Source organism: Hylobates moloch, unplaced genomic scaffold (genome assembly GCF_009828535.3).
Source record: "Hylobates moloch isolate HMO894 unplaced genomic scaffold, HMol_V3 SCAFFOLD_6, whole genome shotgun sequence".
Classification (NCBI taxonomy): Eukaryota; Metazoa; Chordata; class Mammalia; order Primates; family Hylobatidae; genus Hylobates; species Hylobates moloch.
In genome coordinates this window covers 1,576,519-1,595,647 of record NW_026652281.1, presented here as the reverse complement: position 1 = coordinate 1,595,647, position 19,129 = coordinate 1,576,519, and the positions used below count along the sequence as shown (strand labels likewise).

Here is a 19,129-nt window from a genome sequence, read left to right as displayed (position 1 = left end):
GACATGTCCAGGAGGAAACAGAGCAACCCCCGGCAGATCAAGCGTGAGTCAAACTTTGCCCGCCGTTCCCGCCTCGCGCCCGACCCCCGCCGGGGCCCCGCCGCCAGCGCCGCCCCCGCCCGTCCCCGCTCTGCCCCGGGCGCCGGCGACCTTCACCCCGCGCCGCGCCCCCCGCGCTGTGCCAAGCGCGCCGTAATCTAATCTCCGCCGGCGGCCTGGGCCCCCGCGTCTCGGCTTGGGCACCGGGGGGTCCAGCCCAGGAGGGGGCCGCCCGGAGGCCGGGAGGAGAGTGGTTGGGGGCGCGGCCCGGGCAGCGCTCGGCCCCTCGCGGCCTGCCCCTCCCCCGCATCGGCGAGATGGTGCAGCGATAGGGCGGCCCCGATCTGGGCTCAGATAAAGTTTAAAATATTCCATTCTGCAAGTCCCGTCCTGATAAGATCGTTCTGTCGGGACGGGCTGAAATTGTGATCTTATCTCGCTCGGTTGACTCTCCCAGGCTTTGTATCTAGAAGCGAAGAGAGAGACCTGGGAGGGAGAGGGGACACCCGGGGCCGCGGAGATGCCTGGCCAAGTGGCAGGGACCGGCCCGCGCCCACACCCACCGGTGCCGTCGCAGAGCCGCAGGACAGGGGAGGGGGTAGCGCGCAGCTGCCGCAGCCTAGGCACTTGGCTGCAGCCCCCCAGACACCCCCACCCCGTGCCCTAGCGCTGGAGTCCTGAACCCAGGCCCTGCTTGCCTGGTGACACCTCCTGGACCCTGTAAGTGTCCCAGGCAAGGCGGCATGGGCAACAAATGTTGCCCTCGGATGCCCGCGGGCACCCCCTGGCATCCCAGGGGGTTGCTCTGAGTCAGAGAAGGGCCTCCCAGGACGCAGCCCCGGGCCGAGGTCGCCCCTGCACGCGACTAAGTTTCTCGCTGGTCCGGCTCCCTGCCCGGTCAGAGGCTGCTGCCCCGCCGCCACATTGCCAGTGCCCCCACGATGAGAACTGCGCTCTCGGGGCCACTGTCTGGCCTGGGCCTCTGGGCTGTGCCAGGAGGGAGCAAGAGCACAGGAAGCTCCCCTCCCCACCCTACGCCAATAATAACTTTGTGCCTCACAGTTAGGGCCCAGGCACAGGTCTTCCTCCCCGGGGCCTGACGGGCAGGTCGTCTGAACCCTGCCAGGAGGCCACGACGGAAACCCGCCCGCTGCCCAGCCGGGCACTACCTCCTTTGTCCACACGACCACTGCCACCAGGACCCCTTGTGCGGGGCCTGTGGGAGCTTCCCTACTCAGGAGGTCTCCCGAGGCGGGGATCACAGGCATGAACCGGTTCCCGTAACCCAACTCCCTCGGCGCAAACGGGACCTGTTTTCCGAAAGTCGCCTTCTATCATGTCAACTCAAGTATTAAAAACCACCCACAGGTCCCGATCCGCGCTTGTGCTCTGGTTTCTTTTTCCTTCCTCCCCTGAGTGCCTGTGCTCGGTTCTGGGGCGTGTGTGTGTGTGTGTGTGTGTGTGTGTGTGTGTGTGTTTCGCTGTGATGAGAAATGCAGATAGCTCGGGCAGGGAGATCGCAGGTTGGGAACCGATCTCCAGCGCTGATAAGGCCGCCAGCGCCAGCGAGAGCCCGTAGCCCAGCCCAGCGGGGCGGGCAGAGCGCGCGCACTTTGGAAACTGGGACCGCGGCGGGTGCACGGTGAGCCCTCGCGGCCCATCCTCGTTGTGGCCCGGGACCGGGGCAGAGAAAGGGCCCGGACGAAGGAGGCAGGGCCGCGGACCCTCCCTGTCGCTGGCGGCCCGGGGCGCCTCCTCCCCCTGGCAGATCTCAGCACTTTACGATGCGAAGGCTGATTGTCACCAAGCGGCGGCGCCCGCCCGCCCTCTGCCAGCGCCTGTGCCTGCCCGCTGCCCTGGCCTCACCTGCGGCCGGGCCGCGAGTGCAGAACGGAGGGGGCCGAGCGCTTCGGGCCGCCCACCCCCCACCCGCGCCCCCATCAAAGCCCTGGCGCAGCTGCCCGCGCCTCTGTGCGCCTTTTGTTCCGTGCGGAGATAGATGTGCCGCGCTGATAAGGCGCGCAACCGATGGTGGCTGCGATAGGCGCTTCCATTTATTAACTTCAAACGTGGAAGCGGGGGCAGGGCGAGGCGGGAGCGCGGCCTTGGCCGGCCAGATGGCGGAGGCGATAGGCCGGGCTGCCGACGGGGAGCGCGGGGCCGGGGCAGCTCGGGACCCCCGGCGCCCCCAGCCCGCTGGGCTTTGCTCCCGCCCGAGTCGATGTGAGCTCTGATAAGCGCCTGGCCGGTCGGCCCGATGGCGATCGCCAAGAGCGATAACAGGCCTTATCTTTGGCCACCAGGCCCGGCCGGGTTGGAGAATAGCGCGGGGGCGTCGCGACTGGGGCGAGTGGGGGCATGGAACGGCCCGGGTTGGGGCCGGGGAGCCGGCGTCTCTGCGCTGGTCTGTCTGGGGGAGTTTTCTCCCCAAACACGCTTAATTGCCAAGAAGTTGATCCTCCCCTGTGGCCGGTGGTACAGTCCGTCAAAATGAAAGAAAACTGGCTTTGCCAGGGCCAGGAGGGGGAAGAGGGAGGACACCCCGCCCCGAGTCCTCGTAGGTGGTGAGAGACCGCTAGAGGTGGGTTTGTCGCCTTCAGAGGGAGAGAGGGTGTTTTCCCTTTGAATCATGCTGGCGTTGCTGGTGGTTCCTAGCAAGAACCAAGTGTACACTGCTTGGAGTTTTCTTAAAAAAAAAAAAAAAATCAAGGTGGTTTCCATGGCCCAGGCTGTTTTGGGGGAGGCCCGTGTACCCTGGTGAGGAGTCACCACAGACCTGCCTGGGCTGAGCACTGTTTGCCCAGCACTAATGCATAGAGGCCCTGGGTCCCAGTGGCAAATGAGAGTGGCAGAGGGGGCAGCCAAGGGGAGCAGGGGGCACGTCCAGTGGTCAGGGACACTTCTTGGAAGGGGGTGACCTTTGACACAGTAGGGCTGGCCTCAGTTTTCCACTGCTGTCGGGGGAGCAAGGGCTGAGAGGCGCCTGGGGCTGGGGGGGCCAGCCAGTGCCAGCAGGTGCGAGTGAGGTCAGGAGTGATGGAGTCGGTCAGGTCCTTGGTCTCCTACTCTGAAAAACGGAGTCAGGAATAGGTCCCCAGGGCTGTGGGGGTCCCCAGGTCAGGCTGGAGATATTGAGGGTCCACAGAGGCACTTTGCAGCGGAAGGGCCCATGGATCCCGCAGGCCAGATAGAGCCCTAGGCCATCTGAGTAGGGCCTTCCGGAAGGAGCCGGGGAGGGGGGGTCCCTGAGCCCCTCCTGTTCCAGCCCAGGCAGCTGCTGCAGCTCAGAAGAAGGTGTTTTTCACACACTCTCAGAGTTTGATTAAACAAATTATTGGTAGCCACAGGATGACTAATTCACTCCAAGCTTCAAAGTCACCCACCTGCTCTCCCCAGCAGCCCAACGCCCACCCGTGGGACTGGCAGTGCCATCTGGCAAGGGCCAGTTCCAGTTCCAGAGAGGGCTGGGTTGGGCCCAGAGGGAGATGGGGTGGCTTCTGCGATGTGTTATGAACAGGAGTGGGATGTCGGCACAGAGCCATCCACACTGGCCTGCCATGTGTGGGAGGCACCCGGGTGTTGAGGCTCTCAGAGGCCACCTTACCATGTTCATGACCCAGAGTGGTAGCAGAGCATCCAGGAAAGAAGGGGATTTGGCAGCCTGGCTGACCCTGGGGCTGAACCACAGGGGACAAGTTAATGTGACTTCCACAGCTTTCAGTTTCCCCCTGTTGGAAAAATGGGTATGGTAGTGTCTGCCGTCCAGGGGCTGCAGGTCCCGCTCTCAGCTTACCTGGTCCTTGGCCCAGTTGCCCCGTCCCCAGTCACCACCCTGAGGGGAAGGGTGCCTGCAGCCTGCTTGGTGCTTAGGCTGCGAAGCCATTACTGTCATCTCAGAGTCCTGATCCCAGCCACGTTTTTCTGTCTTTCTTTCTCTTTTTTTTTTTCCTTAGTTAAAATTTTTTTGAAAAAATAGACATGGAGTCTCACTATGTTGCCCAGGCTGGTCTTGAACTCCTGGGCACAAGCTATACTCCCAGCTCAGTCTCCCAAAGCACTTGAGGGCACCGCACCTGCCCTCAAGCCACATTTAGCAGAGGGAATTAGAGATCGGGAGGTACTCTCAAGGCCCACCACCCCTAAACCTGGACTCCAGCAGGGCCTGGCGGACCCCGGAGCCCACGCCATCACCCAGCTCTGGGCCGGGTGTGGTTTGCCCATTTTCCTGGGCCTTAGGGAATGCAGCCAGCTCATGTCCATTTGATGGTAAGAATAAGATTCATAACAGCCAATGCTTAGGAGCCCTCTCTGTGCCAGGCTGTGTATTAACTTAAAGCAGGTCCTCTTCTGATCACTATTTTACATTTGGGGAAACTGAAGCACAGAGAAGTTTCTCGCCCAAGCAAGTGATGGAGCCAGAGTTGGAACCCAGGTGGCCGGGCCTGCGCTCCTTAAGGGTGTGTCTGTGAACACTGCGCTGCCTTCTCTCCATCTTCCGGCTTCTGTCTGCCCTGCCACCCTGGGCCTCTCTCAGCCTCAGTCTCCACATCTGCGAAATGGGCCTTTGGGACCAGAGGCCCTCTGAGGTCTTTCCCCAGATGGCCTCCTTCCTAAGACATTACTGCACGGGGGAGGGGGTCCCCTGGGAGGCTTATCCGGGCCTTCCTTGGGCCTGGGACCGCCGTCAGCCCAGCCAGCCCCTCCCTGGAGGTCACCAGGAACCCAGCGTGGCATCCAGCACTGCTGGGGATTTAAATGGGTCAGTTGGGGAAGAAAGGAGGAGGGAATGTGATGCCATTAATTGTGCCCCTTATCTCCTGTTTCTATGCCAACCAGACGTTCCTGGGCTTGACGGGATTGTGAATAATACTCCCGCTGGCCTATCTGCCATCGACAGCCTCCTCCTGGAGGCAGCTGTTGCCTGGCCGATTGGTATCGCCAACCTCACGGACCCGGCCCAGCCACACTCGGGGCCCTGGTGGGGCTCCTGCCCACGCAGCCACCATACCCCTGGGTATTCCTGGAGGTGCCCAGTGGCTCCCGACCCCATTTCACAGAGGGGAAAACTGAGGCTACAGCCACAGGTCTGCTCTCCAGACCTCATCTGCCACTCTACACTCAGGCAGGAGTGGCCCAGACTGAAGGGAAGGGGGTTCCAGAACCTGCAGAGGGGGTCGTCTGCGCCCCGCCTGGCTGCACGATCTTCGTGAGTCCCGCCGCTCTGGGTGCGCTGTCCTTGGTTGTGTCATTAGGAGGCAGATGACCCCATGGGTGAGGGATCAGCCACCTGCAAGCTGCAGGCAGCGTGTGTGGCCTTACGGACCAGGGGAGAGCCAGCACCCGTCAGGGCCAAGCCCCTCGTTAGGGCCTGTGTGCAAGTTGAGACTTGGGTGGCTCCTCTCTGGCTCCTTTTGGCCCCTGGAATTTGCCTGTGTGCAGGTGGCACCCATGCAGCTCAGCGCTCCTTCAGAGGCCCCGTCCACCCCTGCCTGATGGCCTTGCCAGCCCATTCCGCCACCCGCTCCCCTCTCAGGCCCACAAGCTCTCTGAGGGCAGGACTGGGTCAGTCCTGTCCCCACAGAGTGGGCCTCCTGGAACTCTGTCAGATAAATGACCAGACGGACGCTCGGCTCAAAATAGGCATGGCCTGCTCACACCACAGATCTGCCACTTACTGGCCGTGGAACTGTGGGCAAGTCCTGCCCATGTGAGCCTCTGTTTTCCCATCTGCAAAGTGAGCGTAATGATAGTACCTGCCCCCGGAGCACTGTTGTGAGACTGGAAGGAAAATACCTGTTATCCGAGACAGCTGCTACTAACCCTCTCCCCCTCCTCCCCTTGCCCTTCCTCCCCTTCCTCCTCCTTCCCTTCACTACCGCCTCCTCCTCCTCTTCTTCCTCCTCCCCCTTCTCCTCTTTCTCCTCCCCCTTCTCTCCCTCCTGCCCAGCAGCCTAACGCCCACCCACAGGGCTGGCAGTGCCGTCTGGCAAGGGCCTTCCTGCTCCCCCTCCTCCCCTTCCCCCTTCCGCTCTTCCCCTTCCTCCTCCTCCTCCCCTTCCTCCTCCCCCTCCCCCTCCTCCTCCCCCTCTTCCTCCCCCTTTTCCCCTTCATGGTCAATCACTTGGGTCAGATCTGTGGTTTCCAGCTTATCTGAGATGGAGCAATCCCTCTTCCCAAGCTGTCTCCCAGGACAGCCCAGCATGTGAAACACACAGGGGCCCTGCCTTGGAAGGGCCCCTCAACCCTGCTGGTCACTGCGCCGGCCCCAGGTTCCAGGTCAGGGCAGCCCCTGACACCCACCCTCTAGCTGGCTGGCCCTTCCCTCCAGCGCATCCCGACTCCCCAGGCTGTGTGGCCTTGGCATACTCTTGCCCTCTTTGGGCTGAGGCTTCCCTTTGGCGAGGGCAGCAGGGGGGGACTGAGATGACGCTCCTGCCCGTGCCTGTCCACCTCCCCACCCGGCTCTGGGAGAGCCGTGTCCTGCCTGGTCCTGCCTCGCTTGGTTCAATGGGCACACCTGTTTTGCAGATGAGGATGAGAAGGTCCTGAGGCCGGGACCTGCCCTGGTGTGAGGAAGAAACAGGGAGGTGGTCTGGTCCTGCCCTCTGCCCAACACCAGCTTTCAGGTTTAGCACGTGGCACTGACTTAAGGACCCCAGAGTGAGGATGGGGGTGTGGCTCTCAGCCAGTGTCTTCCATATGCCCGCCGTAGAGACTCCTCTTTACAGTGGGAATAACAGGGTCCCTCCTATCCGAGCTGTGTTGGGTACTGTAACAGGGCTGTTATACAGTGGGTGCTTAAATAGCAGCTGTTTGGAGCAGACCCCAGGTCCCAGGTCAGGAAGAGGACGTGACTTGTTCATGCCAGGTGACGTGGTGCTCCTACTCCCGTGGCCCTCGGCCTCCCAGCTGTTCATGGGGCCACTGGGTGGGCTAAGGACCGAGGGGCGGGAGGCCTGGTGAGGACCGAGGGGCGGGAGGCCTGGTGAGGACCGAGGGGTGGGGTGGGAGGCCTGGTGAAGACCGAGGGGCAGGAGGCCTGGTGAGGACCAGGATGCTTGCTGGGGAGTCCCCAGGTTCCCACCCCATCCCCACTGCAGGGGCTTTGCCCCACCACCTGGGCTGCACCCTCAGGGCTCCGGGCGGATGCCGGCCTTCAACTCTGGAGAGGGAAGTGACCAGTCTGGGGACCGCTTTGGACAACAGCGCAACCTCACGTCCTGGCCTGGCCTTGCTGTGACATTGTGGCCAGTGGCTGTGTCTGGGGCCTGTGTTTCTCTCTTGAAGGAGGAGCTTAATGAGAACACCTCCTTCCCGGCTGTTGTGTGGGGCGCAGGCTGGGAAGGGCTGTCCTAGGGACACGTGTGTGAGGGACTTCACTGCCTCTAGAGCTGCCGGTTGCGTTATTGATACTTTGCCAAAAGCCCCGAGGGCGGCCGTTTAGCAGAGCCCCACTGGCCCTCCCCTCCTTCAGGTGTTAGGTTTGGAAGGGAGGAGGGACTCTACCTGAGTGTGCCCCGCCCTGGACTGGGCTGGCCTCACACCCCAGCCCCCAGCTCTCCTCTTCTTGCCCGGAGATCTGGCCCACTGCTAAGATCATCCTTGGCATTGGCCAACCCATTTTACAGGCGAGAAACGGAGGCCCTGGAGGCGTGGCATGTGTGAGGTTATGTGACGTGGGAGCTGGGGCCGTGGACCCCGGGGGTGGGCCCAGGTTTCTCTGGGCACTGCCCACTCAGCACCCCCAGGCCACCAGCCCCACTGCATCGGCCTGCGGCCTGAGAGGCCCAGGTTGCTCCCCATCTCCTCCTCCCTCCCCAGCTGCCTCGTGTTTTGGGGGAAGGCAGTGGCCCTGCTGGGGCAGGAATGTGGCGGCTGACCTTGGGCAGAGCCCGGTTAGCAGATAAGCAGGCCCCTCCCCTCAGCCTCTTGTGCCTCCGTCTGCTTCCCTAGCTTCCCCTGGGCTGCTGGCTGTGGTCTTGGGAGCCGCAGCTTCCCCAGCTGTGAAATGGGTGTTGGGGGCTGATGGGCAGCTTCCAAGAGCTCAGGCCCTGACTCTCCTGGTTCCCTCAGTTCCCCACCTGGGGCTGGAGTGAGCCCGGTGTGCCGAGGGCTCCTGTCTGCTAAGCGCCTTACGGGCATCCCCGTCCTGCCCTTCTCCAGACACCACTTAGCTTTGGGTTCTCCACCAATTTCTCGAGCAAGAAAATCGGGGGTCAGAGGGGGTGGGTGGCTGCGCTAGAGTCTCACAGCAGACAGTGGTGCTCTGGCTGTGGAGGCAGCAGCAGGGCAGGGTGGCCCTGCCCCAGCTCTCCGGCAGGCTGCCTGTGCCTAGGACCTCCTGGAGTGTCTGGGGTGTGGCTTCCTGAGAAGGAGGGGGCAGCCACCGTGGGCTTCCGGGTTGCTCCGGGAGCTTCCCTGTGGGCAGCCATGGTTGGAATCCTGGAGTGGAGAGTCCTAGACTCTCTGTCATTATAGGGAGGTTACCTTGCTTCTCCAAACCTCAGTCTCCATCTCTGCAAAATGGGGGTATCGCGAGGCACCAGGCTGGGCTCCAGGGTTGCCCGGCCCTCGTGCAAGTCACTCAGCCCCCTCGAGCTTCAGTTTCCCCACTGTAAAATGGAGCAGTGATGCTCACCTCACTCGGCTGTGAGGGGCGATGCCACCCAACATGGGAGCTGCAGCCCGTGCCAGGGCCCCCTGTGGTCTGTGCTGTGTAACAAAATCCACACAAACAGGGCAGGGGCCCCCCTCCCCTCCCTAGGTTGCTGACGTCCCTCGGGTGTGTCTGTCACGGCTGGCCTTGTGTGGGCCTTCCGTGCCACTTCCTTCTGGGCACCTGCACCCGTCACCACCTCCTGCCCCAACTTCCCTTTTTTCCATCAAGCCCCCACTCCCCAAGTCAGACCCAGGGAGCAGGAGCGGAGGAGGCCCCAGGGCCAGGTGGCGGTGGCTCCTTCCCGAAGTGGTGCATGAGGAGAGAACTGCTGGGGAGTCCTCCCGGGACAGGGGACAGGGCCTCACGGTTGATGGCGCATCTGTCCTGCACATTCTCAGCCCCCAGTGAGGGACCAGGTGCCTGCATCTGCCCCCTCAGCCTCTCTTGGGGTTCCTCTGGCAGCAGGCCACCCAGACCCTGGTGATGGGAGGGGAAGCCAAGACTCAGAGCCGTCTGTGGCCACAGGGCCTTTCCCCTGATGTGACCCCAGGGCCTAAGCCCCTCTCCACACTCAGCCCCCAGGTTCACCGGTGTCACAGCACGTACTGGGCATTTACTAGGCCCCTGCCTCACACTCAGCCACCGTGCCCAGGATCTGATAGACATGGCCTCATCTCCTTCTCCTGGCAGCCTTTGAAGAAGGCCCAGTGTGCAGATGGGGAAACTGAGGCTTAGAGAGTTTCAAGGTCAGCCCTAGCCCTGGAGCTTGAGCTCCTAGATCTGGGCAGGGAAACCACCCAGCTAATATTTTGAGGAGGGAACGAGAGGAGGGCAGCAGTGGTGGTTTTTATAGGAGACCTTTCCCTGCTCCCGCTGGGCCAGGGGACACCCGTCTTCAGGCTGAGGAAACTGAGGCCTTCCCGTGTCTCTAGGCAGATCAAGCTCTGACCTCAATACTGTGTCCTCTGGCTGTGTGACCCTGAGCAAGTCCCTTCCCCACCGTGGGCCAAGGTGGCCACTGCAGCGCCTTAGAAATGTAGGAAACAGATCAGAACCACGACTAGACCTGGCACACGTAGGGCAGGGCCAGCCCTGGGCACTTCCAGGAAGTCCTAGACCGTGGGATGGGGCTCCAGCCAGCCAGCCAGGAGTCCTTGATCGAGGCGGTTGTTCTGTACCCCGTGGTCCATCGGTCAGTCCTTGGGGGCTGGAAGGAGTGGATTGGAGGCTCCTTCTTCCCAGTGGACAGAGGTGCTCTGTTTAGGGCCTGGGTGCCCCATCTCGAGGAAGGGCCCTAAGGACAGGTGAGCAGCCCCTCAAAATTTAAGGGTGCACTGAGCACACCTGGGCCCGAGGGGCTGAGGCATGTGAGCCAAGCCTCAGGTTGAGACAGGCAGGGCCAGGGCATTCTCAGCCCTGTAGGGGCAGGGCCCCCAGGTGCCCCCAGGGTGCCTGTTTGTGACTGATAGTTCCCGACCCCAGGCCTGGGCCCTGGATATGCTCCCAGAGGGGACGGGACACCCTGCAAGTGCCAAGGCAGGAGGACGGGGTGTTTGCACCTCAGTCCTGCTGCTGTCCCCAGTGCCACCTACCCTCTTTCCACTTCATGGGCCTGGAACAGCTCAGGAAGGCTTGGGACTACCCCAGCCTTCTTGGGACCCTGAGGCAGTCAGCCTCAGTTTCCCCCATTGCTCATAGGCCCACACCTAGCTCCACCAAAACCAAACATTTTCCCAGAGAGCAGAAAGACCCCCTACCCCCGCCGTGGCAATGGTCGGTGGGCACCCAGGCTCCCTGGGGCCCTGGCTCAAGCCGATCGTCCCCAGCTCTACAGGCTGCGGCCTGGTCCGCCCTGCACTGTCTCCTGGTCCAGGCCTCTGGCGGGCACAGGTTTCAGCTCCTGTGATAACTGGGAAAGTTGAACTGGCCCCATTACTGCGCCAAGATGGTGGGTGAGATACAGCCTTGATAATGGAGGAGATACCAGCTTCTCGGTGGCCAATAGCCCAACCTCTCCACCCATTAACATTCCCCACCAGCGATCCGCCGCCTATCTCCTCCATTTCCACTCCTCCCGAAGATAAGAATGGAAATTCTGACTTCATAGCTCACTGATTAAAGTGTCTGGATTTCTTGATAATACACAGATAAATTATGTTTTTGAAAAAGAAGGTAGGGAGGAGAGTGAGGAGGATGGGGGCCTGGGGTGGGTGGGAGCCCTTGGCCGTCTCTCCCAGCCTCTTTCGTCCCCTGGGCCAGGCCGTGAACCACAGAGCATCCGGCTTACACCGCCGCGGCCTCTGCACAGACCCCGTGTCCAGAGGTGCAGAGTTAGCTCACAGCAGGGCCCGGGCTGGGGAGGCACAGGCAGGGCGCAGTGTCTGCTCAGAAGACAAACAGCAGAAACACGTCGTAATGCTGGAAACGGGCTGGTGTTGGGAGCTAGTAACCGTGGTCCACAGGCCTGTGGGGAAGCCCTCTGTCGGGGAAGTGCCCCTCCCGGCAGCCTGGTGGTGGGGAAAGGGTGGAGGAAACGCCAGAAGTCTGGGCCTGGCTGGCTGCTCTTACCTTGGGCCATGTCTCTGTGCCTCAGTTTCCCCACCTGTCATATGAGTGGGAGCACAGGGCCCTCCTCACAGCCTTGAGAGCAATGCTATGCCCCAGGGTGGGCATTTGGCCTGGTTGGATCCCTGGTGTCCCCCTGGTGCCTAGAACAGTGCCTGGTTATACAGTAGGTACTTAATAAATGTGGAGGGCCCAGGCAGAGCCCCATTGGCCAGCTGGGGACGGGGAGGGGCTTGCCTGCATTGAGAAACCCTGTGTGCTCCCCAGCCCGGCTCCCACCCTGTCCCCAACCATCCCTGGCCCTGCTGCTGTGCCTGACAGCTGCGCCCAGATGGGACTCAGGTGCCATCGCGGCGTCTGTCTGGATAAAGCCGCCTCCTTCAGCTGATCCGAGATCCGGCGCTGATGGAGTGATTAGCGGCGATTAGAGCCCGGCGTGCGGCTAATCCTCCTGCTGAGGGACAGGTGAGGCAGCCATAGTGGTGGAGGAGGGACAGGTGAAGCAGCCGTAGGGGTGGAGGGGGCCAAGGGTCCCTCTGCAGGGGGGAAACCGAGGCCCCGCAGCTATGATGTCTCCTTGAGGCAGTGGCCTGGCCGCTCCCTCGCTGGCAGAAAGGCTTCCTGTGGAGCCGCCTGGGCTCCCAGTGGGTGCAGGCCCACTTGCCATTTCCCCCTTCCTGGATTTTATATTTTAAGTGATTCCTGAGAAATGAGATCCTCTGGGATCCCAAAGTCAGGATCCCTGGGGCAGTGTGGATGGTGACATTTCTGAGTGGTTCTGAGACCCCCAGTTGTAATAATCCTGATGGTGGCCGTGGTTAGGCAACAGCTCCGTTACCCAGCCCTGGCAGTTCTGGCATGGAGTACTCTGCAGCCCTGAAGGGGCGCCTATGACCTCATTCTCCTCCGAGAACTGAAGGCTCAGCGAGGTTGAGTAACTCACCCAAGATCACACAGCATGAAGAGAACAGAAGGTACCTTGGCTTCTGGCTTAGAGTCTAGCTGAGGTCAGAGTCTCCATGCTGGCTGGAGGTTCTGGGGTCTTTGTAGTGGGGGGCAGCCCACGAGCCTCCCAGGGGGCTCACCCCCCCTTTCCGGGAGAAAGGCCAAGCACAGAAAGGGCAGGGGACGACTGAGGGCCACACGGCCCGTCCTGGCAGTGGGAGGGGATGGGCGGAGGCTGGCCTACCTCTCTTCTTGTCTCTTGGGTTCGTTTCATCTGTCCCCAGAAAATAAGCTCCTTTGGTGAGAAAGTTGGTTTCTTTCTAACTTTTGGGTTTTGTTTTGTTTCAATATTCTAAAAGGAAGTCAGCTATTTCCAGTGCAGCGGGGTGTGTATCTGGGGGAGGGGGGTAAATGTCAGCTCCAGTGACCAGCATTTAAATCCTGCCCCTTGGCCGGCAGCCTCTCAGTTTCTTCACTTCTATCACGGCATGATCACAGTTCCAGCCTCCTTGGCCTTTGAGGAATTAGGGCAGAAGTGGGTAAAGCATCTGGGGCCCTTGTGCAGCAGGTCTCAGTGAACCCCAAAACAGCACTGGTATTAATGGGGGGATATGAGCTGGGGCGAGGGTCCCTGGGGTGGAGCCACCTCTCCAAAGCCCTCTCTGCCTGCAGCCCACCCTCCTTGAATCCTACTGGCATTCTTCCTGCACGGTTTTCTGCCGACGGGTCCAGTGTGCCGATGACCTCAGTGATGTCACCTAGGGCCTCGTCCCATCACACAGCGGCCAGAGTGGCTCCAGAACATTTGTCCCTGTGATCCAAGAGTCTACCCCTTGTCAGTCCCCCATAGTTGCCACAGTCACTCAGACCAGGGGCCACAGCAAACAAGCAGGGGGTACAGCATCTGCCCCCATGGCCCTGGTTCTCACACATATCCCAGAGGCTCAGGCCTCAGTTTCCTCATCTGTCAAATAGAGCCAACGCCGCTAAGCACTGCAGGCCATGGCCAACCCCCCTGAGGTCTCCCCACCCCTCCCAGCGGTGCCCACCCAGGGCTTCTGGAGGAAGGAGCTCAGCACTTGCCCCAGTGACACTTCACTTCTCTGGGCCTTGCCGCCCTTTTCTATAAAATGGGGGGCCGGTCGCCGTCTCGGAGTCCTTTCAAGGAGCTGATGGTGTAGACCTAAGACCTGCCCTACAGGGCACACGTGCAGCTGCTCCTGTCATCCTGGGACCTCCGGACCCCGGGCCTCGCAGCCGCCTTGGATCCCCTCCCTCCTCCAGTCACGGGCTCTGGGCTGGCTGCTGGGCGTGTTGGGCACAGCGGGCCTTAAGCTGACCCGTGCCCTTTGTGGCTGGGACCTGAGAGGGGGAGGCCCCCACCCCCTAGTTCTATGGCTTTGGGAGGTGGGGGTGGGGTGTTTTCTACCCTACCACCCGACAACGAAAAAGAAGAAAAGGGAACTTGATAAAAAGGGCGATGCGTGCTGTGCGGTGGAGGAGCTGCTATCTCCGTTATCTATCTGCCTGCTCGAGCTGAGCGGCCCCCCTTCCCCTTATCTCACCCCACCCAAATGCCAGGAATGAAAGCGAGAAAACACTCTCCCCCGCACACCCGCGAGCCCACCGCCCCCGACGCCCCCGCGAGCCCACCGCCCCGACGCCCCCGCGAGCCCACCGCCCCCGACGCCCCCGCGAGCCCACCGCCCCCGACGCACCCGCGAGCCCACCGCCCCCGACGCACCCGCGAGCCCACTGCCTACGGGGCACGAAGCCACCAGATCTACAGGGAGAGCTGAGCACTCGGGGTGCTCTGAAAGTCATCGTCATCATCATTTTGCAAAGAAAGCCCCCAAATAGCCCTCCCTGAGACAAGGCAGCCAAAAATAAGAAGTCGCCGTAAACAGTCTCCCCCAGGAGAAAAGAGGCCAGCCTTGGAGAGGGGCTGGCTGGGACTTGGGGCCAGGTCCCAGCTGTGCCGGCCTCTTGGCTGTATGACCTTGGGCCAGTATCTTTCCTGCTCTGAGTCATCCCTGAATGGATGTCAGGGAGCCTTCGAGGAAAGGGGAGAGCCTGCACTGTAACTAAAGCCCCCCACCAGCCCCATGCAGCTTTCTGACCCTAGACTTGAGGCTGGGACCAGTCACCCAGAATGTGATACCCCCAGGGCCCCGTCCCCCCAGGGCCCCGCCCCCCAGGGCCCCGCCCCCAGCCCCCCCCCCGAACCCCACCCCCATGGCCAGGGCACCACTGTCCTAACCAGCCTGTTGGCAGCCAGTGGAAATGGGGTATGCAAATGAGCAGGGGTGAGGCCCAGGGATTGGCTGAGCTGCTGTGTGGGGGCAGGGCCTCCTCCAGGTGCTGCCCTTGACCTGGGGGAGTAGTTCCCACCCTGGACCCTGCCCCAGGAAGGGAGAGTTCTGCCATCACCACCACAGACTATGGAAGGGCCCGCCTTTTAGGGGCCTCGCTGCCTGGGCACAGGCGGATGGACAGGCTGGCCTCTGGATGACCTGCCAACCCTCAGAGCCCAGACCCACATGGCCTGAGTTGGGGACCAGGACCCAGGAGTTCCCGAGAGGAGTGCAGCCAGCAGCCACTCCCAGATGGGAGCAGCAAGTTTCACAACCCGGCAGGGACGGCCCGGGGCCAGCCAGCCTCCCTCCCACCCCCATGTCTGGGCGCACTCCAGACCCTCCTGCAGGCTGCCCCCCACCGCTCCACCCTCTCCCCGCGCTGACTTCCGTCCGGAACCTCATTCTGCCAAGCTTCTGAAGTGCCCGCTGGGCTGGGGACGTGGCACCATCTTAATGAATGACAGTCCCAACCCCTTTGCCCACCCTCAGCCTCCCCATCTGTAAAACGAGAAGGCGGTCTAGTAGGTCTGCCTCCCAGGATGGTTTCTGGGCTCTTCGGCAAGCCCCTTGCCGGCCTGGGCCTCAGTTTCCCCTTCCACAGCATGAGGCTGAGGTGGCAGGTTCTCTGGGGGTCCTCCTTCTGTCTGTGGCTGTGGCATAGCCTGGAAACCTGGGGTCTTCCAGATTTCCCATTGTCAGAAATTCACGTGCCAGGAGACCACGTCTATAGGGGGCTCAGGACACCTTAGGGGGTGTGCGCATGTGTTCTGAATCCACCCGCACTGCACGGTGGGTCTTGTTGGCAAGACCAGGCTGAGGTAGGCTCCGCCAGCCTGAGACCTGGCTGGAGGCCCTGTCAGCCCCCACGGCACCTGAAAACCAGCCACAGGTGTGGGTGTTTGTCAAAAATGTGTAAGCGGAAAATAGTGGCGGGGCGAGGAGGGAAAGAGTCTGGGCTGAGATCCAAGGAGAGGAAGTAGGGAGGGGCTGTCCAACCAGAACCAGACATCACCTTGGCCAGGGCCCCACCCCCTAATGTGGGGTGCAGTGCCTCTCACGTGGTGAGGGTCAGAGGTGCGTGTCCAGCCCAGGGGATCTCGCCACGCAGCCCTCCTAGTCTGTCAAGGGGTCTCCACGCATGCAGGCAGCTCTATCCTCCCCCAGGACAGCTTGGGGCATACAGTAGGTGCTCCATAAATACTCCCCAGCTGATTTCTGTATCTGCTCCCTGTGCCTGGCTGTGTCCCCAGAGGCAAAGCAAGCAGAAGGAAAAAGGAAACGGAGAAAAAGCCAGGGCCTCCAGAGCCAGCATTGTCATGGGCAAAAGGCCCCTCCAGTGTGGGGGCATCGCCTGTGGAGAGCCAGGGTCCTTGTCCCTGTGCCGGGGCTATGACTCACTCCTGCGGGGTCCTTGCTGTCAGGGCCACCCCACCCATCCTGGGGACGCGGGCTGCTGGACGGGCTGGGGTGGGCAGCCTCTGGATGCCCACGGGTGTCCCCTGTACTCTCCAAACCTGTACTGAGTGCCTGCTGTGTGCTAAGCATGGATCAGGGACCCCAGGTGACCTCATGGAGCCCCAGCCTGATGGGGGAGAGTGAACACAGGGGTCTGATGTGCTCTGTGGCAGAACCACTGGGGAGGCTGTTGTTGGGGGACTGGTGGTGTGGAGGGCTGGGTGGTGACACTGAGTGACAGGTGAGGATGCGGCATGGTGTGGAGGGCCGGGTGGTGACACTGAGTGACAGGTGAGGATGTGGCATGGTGTGGAGGGCCGGGTGGTGACACTGAGTGACAGGTGAGGATGTGGCATGGGGAAACACGTCCTCGCCGAGCACACAGTGGGAGTTCCGAGCAGGGGATGAGGTCGTCCAGGAAGGGGCGGGAGACGCAGCGTGACGCACTGACCCAGGGCCCAGCTCAGATGCCAGCACCTCACCCGGTGGGGTCCAGCCTCCGCGACAGGCATTCCCTTCCCCGTGTGCCCTTGCCAACTACATACTGGGCTGCCCAGTGGCTGCCTTCTGAAGGAGCGAGACCAGACTTTTCCTCTCCACTTATTCTGCCCTGACCGCGATGGGTGCTGAGAATTCAGACAAGAGCTGGACTCCCTGAGCTCCCAACCAGCTGACCCTCCAGGGCTCCAGCCATGTGTGACCTCCACCCTCGCAAAGGCCAGCAGCCACAGGGTCTGTCTCGGGCTCTAGCATCTAGGCTCTGAGATGACCGTGGCCGTGGCAGCTCCAGCTCACAGTTCTGGACCCCGAGATGACCGTGCCCACAGTGGCTCCCACGCATAGTGGAGGGGCCAGGACCCCAAGATGACCGTGGCCGCGGTGGCTCCCACACACAGTGGAGGGGTCGGGACCCCAAGATGGCCGTGGCCGCGGCGGCTCCTGCTCACAGTTGGGGGTGTCAGGATCCTGAGATGATTGTGGCTGTAGTGGCTCCCACTCACAGAGGTGGGGTCAGGGTCCCAAGATGACCGTGGCCGCGGCGTCTCCCACACACAGTGGAGGGGTCAGGGCTCCCGGCTCTGAAGCCACATGGCCTGGGCATGAATTCCTGCCCACCACTTACTTACACTTGGATCTGCCACAGACACCTGAGCCTGTGACTAAGACTAAGGGCGCGGTGGCTCACGCCTGTAATCCCAGCACTTTGGGAGGCCGAGGCGGGCGGATCACGAGGTCAGGAGATCGAGACCATCCTGGCTAACACAGTGAAACCCCGTCTCTACTAAAAATACAAAAAATGAGCCGGGCGAGATGGCGGGCGCCTGTATTCCCAGCTACTCTGGAGGCTGAGGCAGGAGAACGCCGTGAACCCCGGGGGGGCGGAGCCTGCACTGAGCCGAGATCACGCCACTGCACTCCAGCCTGGGCGACAGCGAGACTCTGTCTCAAAAAAAAAAAAAACAAAAATAAGACTAAGGCTGCGTCTCCATCTCTGTGAAATCGGGGCGAGGTCCCCGCGGGCTGGGAGGGCTCTGGGCCTTGGGCTGGCTCTGCACCACGTTCCAGTGGGTTATTCCTGAGGGGACCTGCAGGTCCACAAGAGCCTTGGGTGGGATGGGGCAGGGGCCGTGTGGTCTGCAGGGAGTGGAGCCAGAAGCCTGGGCTTCCCTGGTAGGAGCCCGGCAGGGCCAAACCCTGATGGGCAGCGGAAGTTTGTTGGGACCACTCTCAGGACAGGTCACCTCATCTGGGCTCCCACCACGCATGGCCACCGGCAACCCCACCCAATCTGTGGACCCACAGTTCATGGAGGGGGTGGCGGGGCTGAACCCCAGCGAGCCCCAGCCTCAGTGTCCACACCCACAAGTGGCCAGAGGCACGGTGGTGGGCAGGGCAGGCGCCCGCAGGGTGGGGCACACAGGCAGGGATGTGCCAGCTCTGTGCCTCGGTCCCAGGAGAAAGGGAAGAGGCACCAGAGCGCCTGCTGTGCCCACAGCACAGAGAGGGTGGCATTTCCTGCTTTTTTGTTTGAATTTTCTTTTTTTTTTTTTTCTTTTTTGAGACTGAGTCTCGCTGTGTCGCCAGGCTGGAGTGCAGTGGTGTGATCTCGGCTCACTGCAACATCTGCCTCCTGGGTTCAAGCGATTCTCCTGCCTCAGCCTCCCGAGTAGCTGGGACTACAGGCACCCGCCACAACGCCCAGCTAATTTTTGTATTTTTAGTAGAGACGGGGTTTCACCGTGTTAGCCAGGATGGTCTCCATCTCCTGACCTCGTGATCCGCCCGCCTCGGCCTCCCAAAGTGCTGGGATTACAGGCGTGAGCCACCGCGCCCGGCCTGAATTTTCTATTTTTTATTGTGGTGAAGTGTACGTCACATTTACCATATTAACCCTTTTCAGTGTACAGCTTAGAACACAGGTGCATTCGGTGCTGGGAACCCGGCAGCAGTGGGTCCCCAGGACTCCACACCCTCCCGGCACAGGCTCTCCCTGATGGGGGCTCCCACCCTTGCCCCAGCCCCACTCCGGCATCCTAGGCTCCGCCTCTGTGGGTTGGAGGCTGATGTGTTAACTCCTGGTTTCAGGCGAGGAAGCAGGCCCAGGGCAGGCCTGCATCACAGAGCTCAGAGCTCTAGTGCCCCACAAGCTTCCAGGACGCCGCAGCCCTGGACCCCACCAGGACAAGGGGCCAGCTGGGCAGGAGGTCTGGGCGCAGGCCCTGCTGCGCTGCCACCCCCCGTTGGATCGGGAAACCTCCGTTTCTGCACCTGTGCTATGGGAGCAGTTGCTTTGCTGCCTGGGACCCTGGAACGCAGAAAAGGCTGAACCAAGCCAGAGGGCGTGACTTCTTCCTTTCTGAAAGGCATCTGAGGGTCTCGACACTAGGGTCCCTGGGTCTGGGGTGAATCCTGCTCCTGGCCCCCGTGAATCTCCGGGACAGCCCACTTGGAAGAGGATGGCACGAACCACCCATCCTCGGGCTGTGGTTCGATGCTGTGAATGAAAGCCTGGAGTCTCCTGGGCTCGTGAGCTCACCCACCGCCCCTCAGGCCTCAGCCCAGCTGTACAGTGGTTGATGAGGGGCCCCTCTCACTATGGCCTTGAGAG

The 19,129-nt window shown here is 61.7% G+C and overlaps 1 protein-coding gene across 1 annotated transcript in view; it reads left to right on the top strand.

Moving 5' to 3' along the window:
• Positions 1-6: 6 nt before the first annotated feature.
• The window catches only part of ZFPM1 (zinc finger protein, FOG family member 1), a 62,581-nt gene continuing 43,458 nt past the window's right edge, over positions 7-19,129 (top strand). Inside the window, exon 1 of the mRNA XM_032156225.2 lies at positions 7-43. The gene's annotated coding sequence lies outside the window, so the exon portion shown is untranslated. The remainder of the gene's footprint in view (positions 44-19,129) is intronic.